Raw genomic sequence first — 13,146 nt, forward strand, 5'->3', positions numbered from 1 at the left:
TCTGGTGATTCTTCTGCATGCCCTCTCTCAAGCACAAACTTTTTGTTCTTCACCTACAAGTAGTGATGGAGCTGAAGTTCAGCTGAAGTTCAGAACTTAAGTTTCATGATGGTGGATTTAAAGAGTTCTCACTCTTATATAAATCCCAGAGTTCTTGAACAGAGCTCTGTGTAGGCCTCTCCAATCTATTAACTGAAATAGCCATAAAACGCACCCGTCTGTCTCAGGAAACAATGGAAGAGGGAACCTTAGGGCTCAAAGTCAAACCGTTGGAGAGCTACAGTGCCTGTTTTGGCTGTAGAGACCAAGCCAGCGCAGACGTCACTGGGACAGAAGTGCAAACGCACTGGGAATGTTGGCTTGGGAAAGCACCTCTTTATTTGAGACTGTCCTGCCATGTGGTGCCCAAAATCTTCCTGACGCAGAGCATGTGGAAGGCAACCAGGGGCGCTGCTCCTGGTGAGTGTAAGTTGTCCATGTCTCACTACCATAAAGTAGTGTTCTCAGCACACTGGCCTGGTAGACTTTCATGTTTGTATTGATCATTAGCATCACATTCTCCCATACCCTTCTGGGAGGGGCGAGCCATTGCTGTAGCTGCCATGCCAATACTCTTGTCCAGTTCAGTGTTGATGGAGAGGTTGCTGGTTATGTGGAGCCCAGGTAGACAAAATCGTCTACCACCTCAAGAGAGAGAAAGAAATGTTGAATGTGTAAGTGTGTGTCTAGAGACAATGGATAAAGCAAACACCATTAGCTGTACAACTGCATACGTGTTTAATAGTTATTTTAGTTTAAAAACCAATAAAAATTGTTTAAGAGAGGGGGGAGGGAGGGAGAGAGCAGGATCTGATAATTTCCCAACATCTCTCCAAATCTCTCACTCAACAAGACGTCTACCAAGAGCAGCACAGTTCAGGCCTGCGGGGATGCAGCAATAGCACTACAACTGTCACGATTTTTATTTATGGACAGCATTTATAGCCTGCTTAATAAATAACAAAACCCTTGTCAGCAGTCTGCATAAAATAATATAAAATACTTGTGAGAAAATGCTGATAAAATCAAAAGACTTTGAAAACAAATAGACATAATGAAATGATCAAAACATAGTTTAATCATTAGTTTTAAACAACAAATGCACATAATAAAATTACATGTCTGAGTAGACTTGCCTAAATAAAAGAGTTTCCAGCAGGCATAAAATGGGATTCAATGAACAACACAGAAAAGGTGCTGCTGTACTAAACCATCAATTTCTTGCATGTGTGTAATAAATATTATATGGCACTTGCAAACCTGACAGTTCCACAGGAAAGCAGTAGAAGAATTCTAGTGCTGTTTGTTTGTTTGTTTGTTTGTTTGTTTGTTTCCCTTATGGCACAGCAAAATGATATCTGTGGATTGTGGCAGCATGAAAGACAAGGATTGGCAGTTTCTAGACCTCTGACCACATTCAGCCTTTTGTGGAATGCCCTATGTCCTATCCTTGTTGGCATTGTACATCCATGGGACATAGTAGCATTTCACTTTGGGGAGGAGATTGATAATGGAGCCTTGGCATGCCATCCTTTACCTCCTTTTCCAAGTCACCATCTACTAGCTGGCTAGAGATGTGTGGTCCCTTCTTATTCTAGAGAGAGTTTTAGGATGCAGTCTTAACTCCTGCAGTAAATATGCAGAAGATACAGCACAAAATCCAATGTGGGCATGATAACTTCAAAACATATTATAAAGCCATCAGTCTTTACCCTTGGCAATATTCCTATAAAGTTCAACTTGCTGGATGCAGGGCACGGTAACAAAAGTACAATAAACAACCTACAGGCAACATTTGATTAAATTCATAATATTTCAAGGGAAGGGAAGAGTAAATTTCCGGCATCAAACTTTCATAAACCTTCATGCGTCTCTTTTCTCAGGGCAAGTCAAAGGCAGAGCATGCATTGCCGAAAAAAGCAAGCTACCCTGAAGTCACCAGAAAATACATTCAAGAGAATAAAGCCAGTAAATAACTCACCCGTCACTGGGATCTTTTATTGAATCAAATTACTTTTGACATGTGGTCTGCATTATGTGAAGGTCAAGTGTTTTGTAATGAAGACAATAGAGTTATGTCTTTGAAAACGCAGACTAAAGATGTGCTCCTTAGCACACTTACTTGGAGGTAAAAATCCATTGGAATCAATGAGACGGCCTTCCATCAGATGTATTTAGGATCACTGGGTAAGCGAGGAGGACAGAATCAGGCTCAGGGATTGCAGAGATTTATTTCAATGAGTGCTTTGCTGATGTCTGCAGGGGTCAGTTTGCTTCGGCGGGGGGATTGATGAGCTGAATCCCTGGAGAATGATTAACCTTCTTGGGAGTAGTAAACAAGGCTTGCGTGGAATTGTTCTGCTTCAAAAAGGTATTTGCTTTGAGACATCGATTAGCACTGCAGCTTCCATTGATCCAGGTTCAGCAGCGATTCACTGAAATTGCACAACTACCATGTGCAATAAAACCATAAAAATACAAATTAGAGAGCAGTCAATGAAATCCTCCTTAAAAGGGCAACTTTGCAGCAAGGAGATGCAGCTCTTAAAGGGGGGAAAGCTCAACTATCCTTCCACATAGAATTTTAAAAAATAGATTGGATAGGGAAAAGGGGGGGACAGGTGCTCTTCAGTGATTCTAATGGTCTTTGTGTCTCCTTCAATTTTATTCTCCCTGCACAACATTGCCTGATTTGAAGTGGGGGACAGGAAAGGGCATACAAACAGGCCGGCGGGGAAAGAGCCAAATGCTTTTCACCTGTGCAAAATTGGCTACATTATTATAGAATGATGGTGAAGATGATAATGGGGGAAAGAAGCATTTGTGTAGCACTTTCATGTGTCCAAAGAACTTAGCTTGTTGCTTTTCCGTGGTGAGCCATGCCTAAAGCATTGCACACAAAAAACCACAAATAATATACAATGCAAGGAATTGCAACCAAAAATCACACAAAACTACCTATGGTAACAGACCTACCTTCCTCCTGCAGGTCTCTATCACATACCTGTCCCCCAGTGATGCTTCTGAGAGTTGGGAACTGTTTGGAGTGGTGTGGCACATGTTTTGGGAGCCTAAACTTGGAGCAAAATCCTTAGTGAAATCATGTAAGAACACCTTTAGGCTGAAACCTATGGTTTTTTTAAAGAAATGAAAAGTTGGTGCTACTGCTGGTGGTGGTGGTTAAAACACCTTCCCTCTCCGCCTCTTTCTTTAAGTCTCATAATTTAAACCGATTTACGTTTTAATCTGCATTTAGATCAACAGACTAACAGTAACAGAACTATTGCTGGTAACGTGAAGAGGAGACAGGTTTTGTAACCCAGCTACCCAAAACTGCATTTGGCACAACTGACTAGTGTGCACATAACAAGCAGGCCCAAAGGATGCCATGCCCATTTAGTCAGATGGAGGTCAAAGGAGGAGATCAAGATCGGCTGGAGATTAAATTGGGGACATTTCCCTTTGTCCCGCAATTTCTTCCCTTTGTTCCATGGCTTTCCAGGTCCAGGAGGTTTTTCTTTTGTCCTGCCACTTTGCCCGAGGTTTACTGCTGAATTGAAACAAATGTCCATCTGCAGAAAACCTGGTGGACGTTTGTTCCGATTCAGCAGTAAACAGCAGGTTTTCCCAGGAAAAGCAGCGGGACGAAAGAAGAACGTCTCAGACCCGTGCCTAGAAGTTGGAAGGGTGGATAGCCCCAAGATGCCAAAGAAGTGGGTGGCATTTGCCTGCATCTCCTATGAAACGGTTAGTTTGAACAAGGCCAGAGCTGTCTTGAAATCTGGGCCTTGGAAACCTGTCTAGAGTAATTTGACATACAAAGGCCTGGACAAGATGATCCTTGAAGATTCACCCAGCACTGCTAGCCCAAGGACTGGGCATGCTTGAACTCATTAAGGGCTCACTTCTACAATCTGTTCTCAGTACAAGGAATCACTCTTGTAATATGTCAAGTGTAACAAGAAAGTCATGTCCCTCTAGGTGTGCAAGAATGCTTTCTGCCTGCTGAACAGGAGCAGCCTGAATCCCACCCACTTAGAAGTAAGGCGTAGGACCTACTGGGCAGCTAAGGGTGGGTTTTATTCAATGCTAGTCCTACTCAGAGTAGACCTACTGAAATTATAAACAGGACCAAGTTAGGGACATTTATTTCAATGGGTCTATTCTGCGTTGGAAACTTAGTTGGAGACAACACTAAAGGTTCCCGGCAGACCTGATCCCAAACTTTTTTTAAAAAAATAAAAATTAAGCGCTAGATGTGATATGATTTCTTATCCCCACCACCTGCCTTTAGTTTGACAGTCTAGAGCGTGGTGTTTTCAAGTAACAGATTCCATCTTACGAACATGATGTTGAATGAATTACTACACCTATTCCCATGCACCGGATCAGGATGCAGCTGCCTCGTAGACGTGCTACCTAGGGAGTAAAGTAAATCCAATTTCTCACACTGAAGGATACTGATGATATTTCTGTTCACTCCTGAGAGGGCTTAATAGTTTCCATGCATCATTGGTACACATAGGCTATGGATCTTTCCCACTCATATCTTTGTGCAGTATATTATACGAAATGTATTCAGAAATGGCAAAATGAAAAATAGTTTTGACTGAAACAAATGATATATATGCCTGGAAAAGATCTTCTTGGGAGATGCTTAATGGTCCATATTACATTTTTTAAAAGCATATAAACTTTTTTAAAACAAGAAAAAACTCCAAAAATATAGCATGGTTTCATGACTGATTGGCATCAGGTAATTACTTTTCTGCCCTGAATTATGCAAAGTGTGCATTTGAAAGACAGGATGGGGTACTTATAACAATGCATTTGCTAGAGAAAACAGCATATAAAAATGGATCATATAATTTTTTGCTTCCAAAAATGGGTATATTAGGCAAAATTAAAAATAAGAACATGTATATTAAGAGACATTTGATTAAAATGTTGCTGAATTTTCATGAATGCTTGTGGCTGTTTGTTTGTTTTTAAATCACAAACTGGTGTGGAAATGTGGAGGGCTGAATTTAAGACTGCGGGAAAAAAGAGCGAGAAACTGAGAGTAAATGCCAGGCAAGAAGTTGGCAGCACATACAGGTTAACTCACAACACAGGCGGGCATTATGTTACTGGCCATTACGTATATAAGCAAAATTGAATAAGGCTCTTAGTCTTCCTCTTCGTCTTCCTCCTCCTCTCATTCACTGGACTCTGCTGTGGATGATATGAGGACCAATGGGGTTGACCAGTAGCCAGAACATATATGAAACATATAGTGTGTGTGTGTGTGTGTGTGTGTGTGTGTGTGTGTGTGTGTGTGAAGGAGCAAATGACCTATCAACTTAATCCTCTTTTTAATATATATATAAACTCAAACCCTAAATAAATAAATAAAGTGTCAGGGAGAAATGAGGCTGTTTGAATACAAAACAGGGGAGGGTGAGGGATGCTGAACACTTCTGGAATCTTCTCCATGACACAGAGCTCACCTTAAGACTCCCTTGCTAGCCGCTGTGTGAAACTGGTTGCTGGATGGGCTGGCCTGATTCAACGGGGCTCTTCTTAGCTGTGCCATGCTTGGGGGGTGCATCTGGTAGTAGTGCCACAGAGCAAGGCTGTGGAGAAGCTGGAAAACATTTTAAATGCTTGATTTGAGAACTGAGCCAGCCCTGAGAGCATGCTTTTTTAAAATAATGGCCGATTGTTCTTGGAATGCACTCAGCAGTGTTGCTTGGAGACCTTCCGCTGTCACTCTGCAACTGCTCTATACAGAGAATGTCTTTTCAGGCATTATCAAGCAATTATTTCTACATCTCCCTTCAGCATGCCAATTACCACTTTGCCCTTAGAAATTCAAAATGCATTTCCAAGATTCAGAATATTTACTATTACCAGCCCAGGCTACTGCAACCTAGGTGAAAAGAGGTGCCTGCTTCATTTTGCTTTATACATACCAGCTTTCCGCAAATTGCTGTCCTCCAGATATTGAGAAGACCCCAGGTCCTATCGACCCCAGTCAGTGTATATTCCAGAAGAACTTTGTATTTTGAGGAATTCGTGCCACTAGGGAGAATGTGCATTTCGGTGTTAAGGTATTGCAATTGTCTGCCATGCAAAATCAAGACAATCGATGGCACCCATGAAGTTTCCTCAATACAGAAAATCATGCTGGGCCTATGGAATGTGAGGCTTACACCCGTTTGATGGAAATGTTATGTAAACACTGCATAATGATTGGAGAATGTGCAGAATTACTGGGGATTCCACTCTGAAACCCTGGAGTGTAGACAGTGCAGACCTAGATGGGCCAGTGGTCTACAAACACCTCCCTGTGTGCTGTTTGTAGCAAACAACACTTTTAGGGGGCAAAAAACAGTAAAGAGGCGATGATATTTAGCATGGCCCCCAATGCATGCTAAAAAGAGCATGTTCTGGATTGAGTTCTAAAAACTTCAAAATATTCATGGCTTGCATGTAACTAACGTTGCATGCCGTTCGGCTCTTGGTTACTTATTTATTTCTTGGTCTGGCACAGAGCTTTAAATAACCACTTGGCTGTGAATATGAAAAGATGCAAAGCAATGTAATACATCAATAGAAAATATAGTTTGAAGCTGGCATAATAATAGCATCTCAGTTGCCTTGGCAAAGCACTCAGCTTTTGTTACTTCCTATGCTAATTGATGAGTTGGCCTCCTTCTAACTTCCTCCAGCCGATCGAGTTGGTGAAACAGAATTTCTAAGTTCCCCAGCTTATTAGCATTTTGGAATAAAGTTCAAAGTTACCCATCCAGGGCTGTGGGCCAGCATCCTGTGGCCTTCAGCTGCATGGAAGCATGTGAAGCAGAGCTGGAGGAACAGCAAGCAGAGAAAGCATGAGAAAGGGTGCTTTTAAACCTCTTCTGTTCATCAGCAGGATGGACTTTCCCATCTTTTATATCAATCCCATTACTTACATAGGTGAACCTATGTAAGATGCTAGCATTGGATTAATATATCTGGAGAGGAAGTGTAGCAAGAATTCTTGCTTCTTCAGAAATTATTCACCTAAGGTATTGCCAAAGCCCAAATCCAAAATTGAACAGAGCTGATTTTAGGACCTCTATGCTTTGCCCAAATCAGTTGGAAAGATCCTTGTTATTCCCTAGGTCTTGCTGCTCAGCCCAATCTAGAGCTGTCACGCATGGGGTGGGAAGAGGAGGAGACAGGCAGCCCCAGTGCCTTACCCTGCAGGGAATCTGCTGTGGAAGCACATCTCAGCAGGACTGAAACATCCTCTCCTCACCAGCTGGTGTGCAGAGAATTCAATCCTGCCAGCTGCAGGGTGCTTCTTTACAAGTGCCTTCCTTGATTTTGGGGCTGGATTCCAGTTGGGTGTCCCCCAAACTGATCCAGGGCCCCAGATCAGAGGTCCAGATTGGGAGGAACTGTGCAGAGCCCTGATGGACAGCCTGACACATCCCAGTGCTTGTTTTCCAAAACTGTTCAATAAAGGCATGATTGCACTTTTTATTGTCTTCTCTGCATTCCTTAACATTTCTTTATTTTGATAGCCTCATGTTTTCTTCTAATCTAATCATCCAAGACGCCAGGGTCTCATGTAGCAGCCAGTGAAATCTAAACGAAGCCTATGTACAGAGCCACAGTCTTGAACTTTTCATTCCTTTCATTTTTCATTTCGCTTTTCATTTGTATACCGCCTTTCTGTATTACTATACACAAGGCGATTTACAAGCTGAAGAAACAACAAAGTAAGACAGCAAAGATCACACATGTAATAACAATCCAATACAAAAAAAAAAGTCACAATAACTTTAACCTTTCACCTTGGTCCATCTTGGTAGTCGTACTGTATGCTTGAAGTTTGCTGTGGTTGATAGCTGTGCAGGCCTATCAGGGTGCAGATTAGCACAAGCCATTCTTGTCACCATCTCTGCTGTGTTCACATCACAGCAGCAAGACTCACCCCTCCATAGACTGTCTGAGCGCTTCCTCCTCCCTCCTGCCTCAGACTTTATTGTGGGCTGGGAGATATGACTAATTGGTGTGAAGCAGTTCTCATCTGCATACTCATCCAACCTCATGCGGTGGAGCTTAGCTGCCTTGCCTTTTCTGCAGAAAGATGTGCAAGGAATCAAAGATGCAGCTTTGGTTCTTCTACTCTGTATATCTCCAAGTCTAATTCTCCCATTCAGGCAGCACCGTCTACAATTGCTTCTGATGAAAATTTTTGCCCCTTGCTGGATCTTCATAATACTTTGTGAGTCAATTTGGTTCTGCCCCTGGGTGTGCTCTTGAATCACATTCCTTCTCCCCGTTGTTGACGTCTTCCCGCCTCTTCCCATTTATTAACAGCAGCTTCCTTCAGCGAGTGTTTGTCATCAGCTTTTTTTTCATTTCAAGCTCTCCGATTTTTCCACGCTTGTGAAGAGATTGCTGAAGTATTTGGTTTCTGATTACTCATGATTAAGCAACAGTAGGAATTGATTTGGCAATAATGGCTGAAGATGTGTTGTTCCCTCCAGGCGGGTTTCATTTTCATCCCTTTTCTCTGTACAGATTAATATTATCCTGAGATGGTTGTGAAAGTCGAGTCTTTTGAAAAACTAACTTAGCATTCACATTTCTGCTCTTTGGGGTGTAATCAGCAGCATGGGGTATATGATAGGTTGCAGTTTAACACTGTAAGCTGAACTGCAGGTATTCAGATTTACTCCAGAGTTTACTCCAAAACATTTTTCATAATGTTTCATTGTAACATGGATTGGGAGCCCTAAAGCCTTCAAGGTGTGGTCAGACTCCAACTCCCATCAGCTTCAGCCAGAATGTCCAGTGATCAGGGATGATGGGAGATGGAGTCAAACAACATCTGGAGGACCACAGGTTCCCCAATCCTGGATTAATAACCTAAGCAGGACCCTAATGGATTGGGCCAAAGGTGCAGTTAGTTCAGTATTCTCTTTCCTTGCCAGCCAAGAGCCTTTGCAAAACTCAGAAGTAGAGCCTCCCCTGTTGTTTGTCCCCATCACCTAACATCATTTGACCAGAAAGGCCTGTCCTCTATGAATTTGTTTGTTACTGAGATATGATCCATACTTAGCACTTCCAGGCATTTCTGACAAGGATAAGGTTACCAGATTTTTTGCAATGAATCCAGGGACAGTTTTCAACTTCAGTAGGAATGATAGGGTTTTGTCAGGGGACTGATTTGTAAATCCAGGGACTGTCCCTGAGAAACAGGGACATCTGGTAACCTTAGACAAGGAGGATTATTATTCTTACAAAGTCACGGGGCACTTCCAGACTCATGGGACTTCAGGTGAGATTCAATCACATACCAGCAAATTTAGGTTGCACAAATAAAGCTGATTTGGCACTCTTGCACAACAGAGCCATCCCCACTACCTCCAAACTGGACAGTTTGCAGTTAGGGAAGTGATTGGGAAAGGTGAAATTACAACCGCTTGAGGCTATGCCATGGAACCTATCCACAAACAAATCAGGACAAATGCTCAACGAACAGCCAACATCATCTAGCCTCCCTGCAAACTTTGTGCAAACATATCAAGAAGAATGCTCAATCAACAAGTGCCCTTAGTCACATATTATTTATTAGGCAAACTGGAGCTCTCTAAGCATTGGAGCATTAGCATTGGAATTGCTAAACATTAGCAGCTAGACTGGAGAGCTCTATGGGGTGGTGGTGGGGAACATAATGTATTTTTTATTGGTGTAAAAGGAGGGGGGGCTTACTCCGATGAACAAATGGACCTAACAGGAATGCAGCCATGTAACTTTTTGCTCACACTGCATTCTGAAGGTATGTGGTCTTCTCATAATACTCAAGAATAAAGTCTTCTGACAATACTTTTATGTATGACTTTTATACTTCTTAGGAAAGTGTACATGCTCTCCCTGCTAACATGCATCTGTTTTTCTCATTAGTGACTTTCTGGAGGAATTTGAAAATATTCCTGTTCACCCAGGCATTTCATAGCTGAAATACACTGTTCCTGGTAACCTAGAGATCACTAGATGAGAGAATGTTTTTAAGTAATACTGTTTTTAGAATGCTTTTTTGGGGGGGGGACACTTCTTTTAAAAATAGTTTTATTATGAGTGTGCTTGTAGTCCTGGGCTCCTTTGGGAGGAAGGGCAGGATAATTAATTAAGTAATTAAATGTCCAGTTTTGTTGAAGGTCAAATTTATTTGAATTCAAAACTCTGAAATGCTGAACTGAACCAGCTTAATTCTGAATAGCCTTGGAATATGGCAATGGTCAGGGCCAAAGGTTTTACAATTTTTCTTGCTGTTTAAACTTTAAAAAACAACACAACACACCACTCACAGCAATGTAAGTCTTTCTCTGGACAAATTCTCACCTGCCACACTTGCAGGAATGCCTTGGGAGTGATGCCACATTACTGCGACACTCCCAAGGCATTATGGGAAGCATGGGAACCAAGGGGCAGTTCACAGCTGTCTCCACAGTTTCCTGTGGGCCATACTTCCTGGCAAGGCTCAATATAAGCAGCAACCCCCTTCCAAAAAGTTATTTCACTCAGGAAAGCAGCAGAAAATGGGACCCTGTTTTTGCAATGGGACAACAGTTTCATGAGGGGAGGGGATTTCATCCCAGCCTTGGCCAAGGGCTTTCCTCCCCCGAGACTCATTGTTAATATGCAAATTATTCTGTTTGCCTATTTGAGGCTCACTTATACATTACCCTCTTATTGTGTTCAAGAAACCTGCTGCCTACATTAGCCTCCAGAATAATGGATTGGGCTCCTTCCCCCATTGGCGACCAAAGGCAACATTGCCATATTTCATTTTATTATGACATTGATATGAAATTATTATTAATAATGTCCTTTATCAATCACTTCCCACAAGGAATCCCAAAGAGATTAACAAAATATCCCACTTTTCCTCCAAGAATTCAGGGTGGAATACAAGGTTCTCCCTCTCTCCACATTCTTCTTCTTCTTCTTTGGTGATAGCCGAGTCAGATTGTCTTCCATGAGCACGGTCTTAATGGTGCGTCCGTTGGTGACTGTGGAGGCCAATTCTGGATCCACACGTCCTTTCACAGTGGGGACATAGGTTTCCGGGCAGGAAGTAGGTTGGGCTGCAAGTTGGTGACTGGTCCAAGGTTCCCCGATGAGCTTCAAGGCTGAGTAGGATTCGAACCCTGGTCTCTAATGTCCTAGTCCAACACTCTAGCCACTATACCATGCTGGCTCCCTTCCATGTACAATCTATTCCCAGACCACCTAGCAAGAGGAGCTTATCAGCTACTGCTTCTTGACCATGTCCTGGTTCTGCTTCCTTTCCTAAGCCATAGACCACATGCCCCACATAAATAAGTGGATACTTCTCCTCCTAAAAACTTATGAAAAGCTCTTTTCAAACATCCCAAGCAAGGGGTGGCCATCCAGACGCTGTTGGACTCCAACTCCCATCAGCCCCAGCCTGCAAATCCAATGGTTAGTGACCCTTGGCGTTTTAGTCCAGAAACATCAGGTGAGCTACAGATTTTCTATCCCTGTCCTAGATAATTGTCATTCTGAAAGGAAATGACCTCATGCAGATATTTTTTCTGAGACATGTAATTCCTCCAGTTGCCAGGTACACATGTCTCTACACACACACACACACTTCTTGCAACAAATGCTACCAGCAGCAAAGACTTAAAAGCTTTGTGACTTTACCCACTGCACATATTCTTTCTGCCATCTGAGAAAGGACTCCATAAATCAACGGCCAACTACTGCCTTGTGACCCATCATACTGTACTGGCAGAACTGTGTTCCTTCCATCAGCATCTGTCCAATGAGGAAATACATAACGCGGAAAAGAGAAGAGAAGAGCAACTCTCTGCAGTTATTTAAGCGGCCAGGTTTACTGCCTCCCAATAGGAATAAGCAAAGAAAGGTGATGAAAGGCAGATTTGGAGCGGATGGGTTTTCACGTGCTTAGGCAGCTCTCCCATTTGCATTGCAAAGTATATAAATAATGCAAGAATGTGTTCACAAGACGGAAGGCTAAGCCGGGGCTTAGTGCACATGGCTGGACCTCACGGGGGACAGCTTTGTAAAGAATTTGAGCTACAGTGGATAAAAGCAACAAACAAAAGTCCATGATGCAATGGGGTGGAAAATAGAGTCAAACGACCGAAATGCCATTATGTAAATGTATCCCGTTTCTTCACCTGGAACATAGTACATAGTTCCACTCGTATACTCTCAAAAATTGCTGGATGGTTTGCACTCTTTTATCCTCACAGCCTCATAGTCAAGTTTCATTAAATCAGAGAGCTGTAAGAGACCTTGGAGAACACCTAGTCTACGGGAGCCAATGTAGTGCCTCCTCAGATGTTGCTGGACTACAACTCCCATCACACCTCACCTTTGGTGAGCCTCATGGGAGATGTAGTTTAACAATATCTGAAGGGCCCCATGTCGCCTACCCCTGATCTACTGCGATCTGCTGAATGCAGGTTCTGCAATGCAGGAGGCAGCAACATACCTGAGAGAAAGTTTTCCAGCATCTGCTTAAATGCTTCCAGAGAAGGTGAGCCCACCACTTCCTGGGGCATGGCTGAGTGGGGATTTGAACCCTGGTCTCCCAGGTCCTAGTCTGACACCCTCACTACTACACCACATTTGCTGCTGCTACACCTTCCCATTGTGCTCTGACAACAATGAGCTGCATAAAAAAGACGAAGAGGGAAGTAGTCTTCCTCTAGGTCTGCCCCCGCCCCCCTTCTAAGTCTATCTTACTGCATAAAGCCAGCCAGAGCAGAGGCAGATTTATGGGAGTGCAACCGGTTCACCTGCACTGGGCACTGAGCTAAAAGGGCGCCACAGGGGGTGCTGCAGCAATGGCGAACAATGGAAGGCAAGAGGCAGGGGGCACTAGATTTTGGCATTGCACAGGGCACCGCTGGAACCGTAAAGCCCAATATCTAGCACTGGCAAGAGGGACAAGACTCTCCAAGTCCAGCAGACAGTTGCAGTTTGCAATCTTGCCCAGTTTCTCTCCCCTTCCCTCACCCTACCAGGCACAGCTCCATTCCACTGTAGGTCACAAATTGTCTCGGACAT

General features: G+C 43.1%; 1 long non-coding RNA gene across 1 annotated transcript in view; it reads right to left on the reverse strand.

Annotated features, from left to right (window-relative positions):
• Positions 1–482: 482 nt before the first annotated feature.
• Positions 483–13,146, reverse strand: part of LOC309534862 — a 35,096-nt gene continuing 22,432 nt past the window's right edge. The window contains exons 2-5 of the long non-coding RNA XR_014220901.1: positions 5,529–5,665; positions 3,016–3,110; positions 2,162–2,488; positions 483–684 (exon numbers count right to left, since the gene is read on the reverse strand). This is a non-coding gene — a long non-coding RNA (uncharacterized lncRNA). The remainder of the gene's footprint in view (positions 685–2,161; positions 2,489–3,015; positions 3,111–5,528; positions 5,666–13,146) is intronic.

This window comes from Podarcis vaucheri (assembly GCF_965113315.1).
Source record: "Podarcis vaucheri genome assembly, chromosome: 6".
Lineage (NCBI taxonomy): Eukaryota > Metazoa > Chordata > Lepidosauria > Squamata > Lacertidae > Podarcis > Podarcis vaucheri.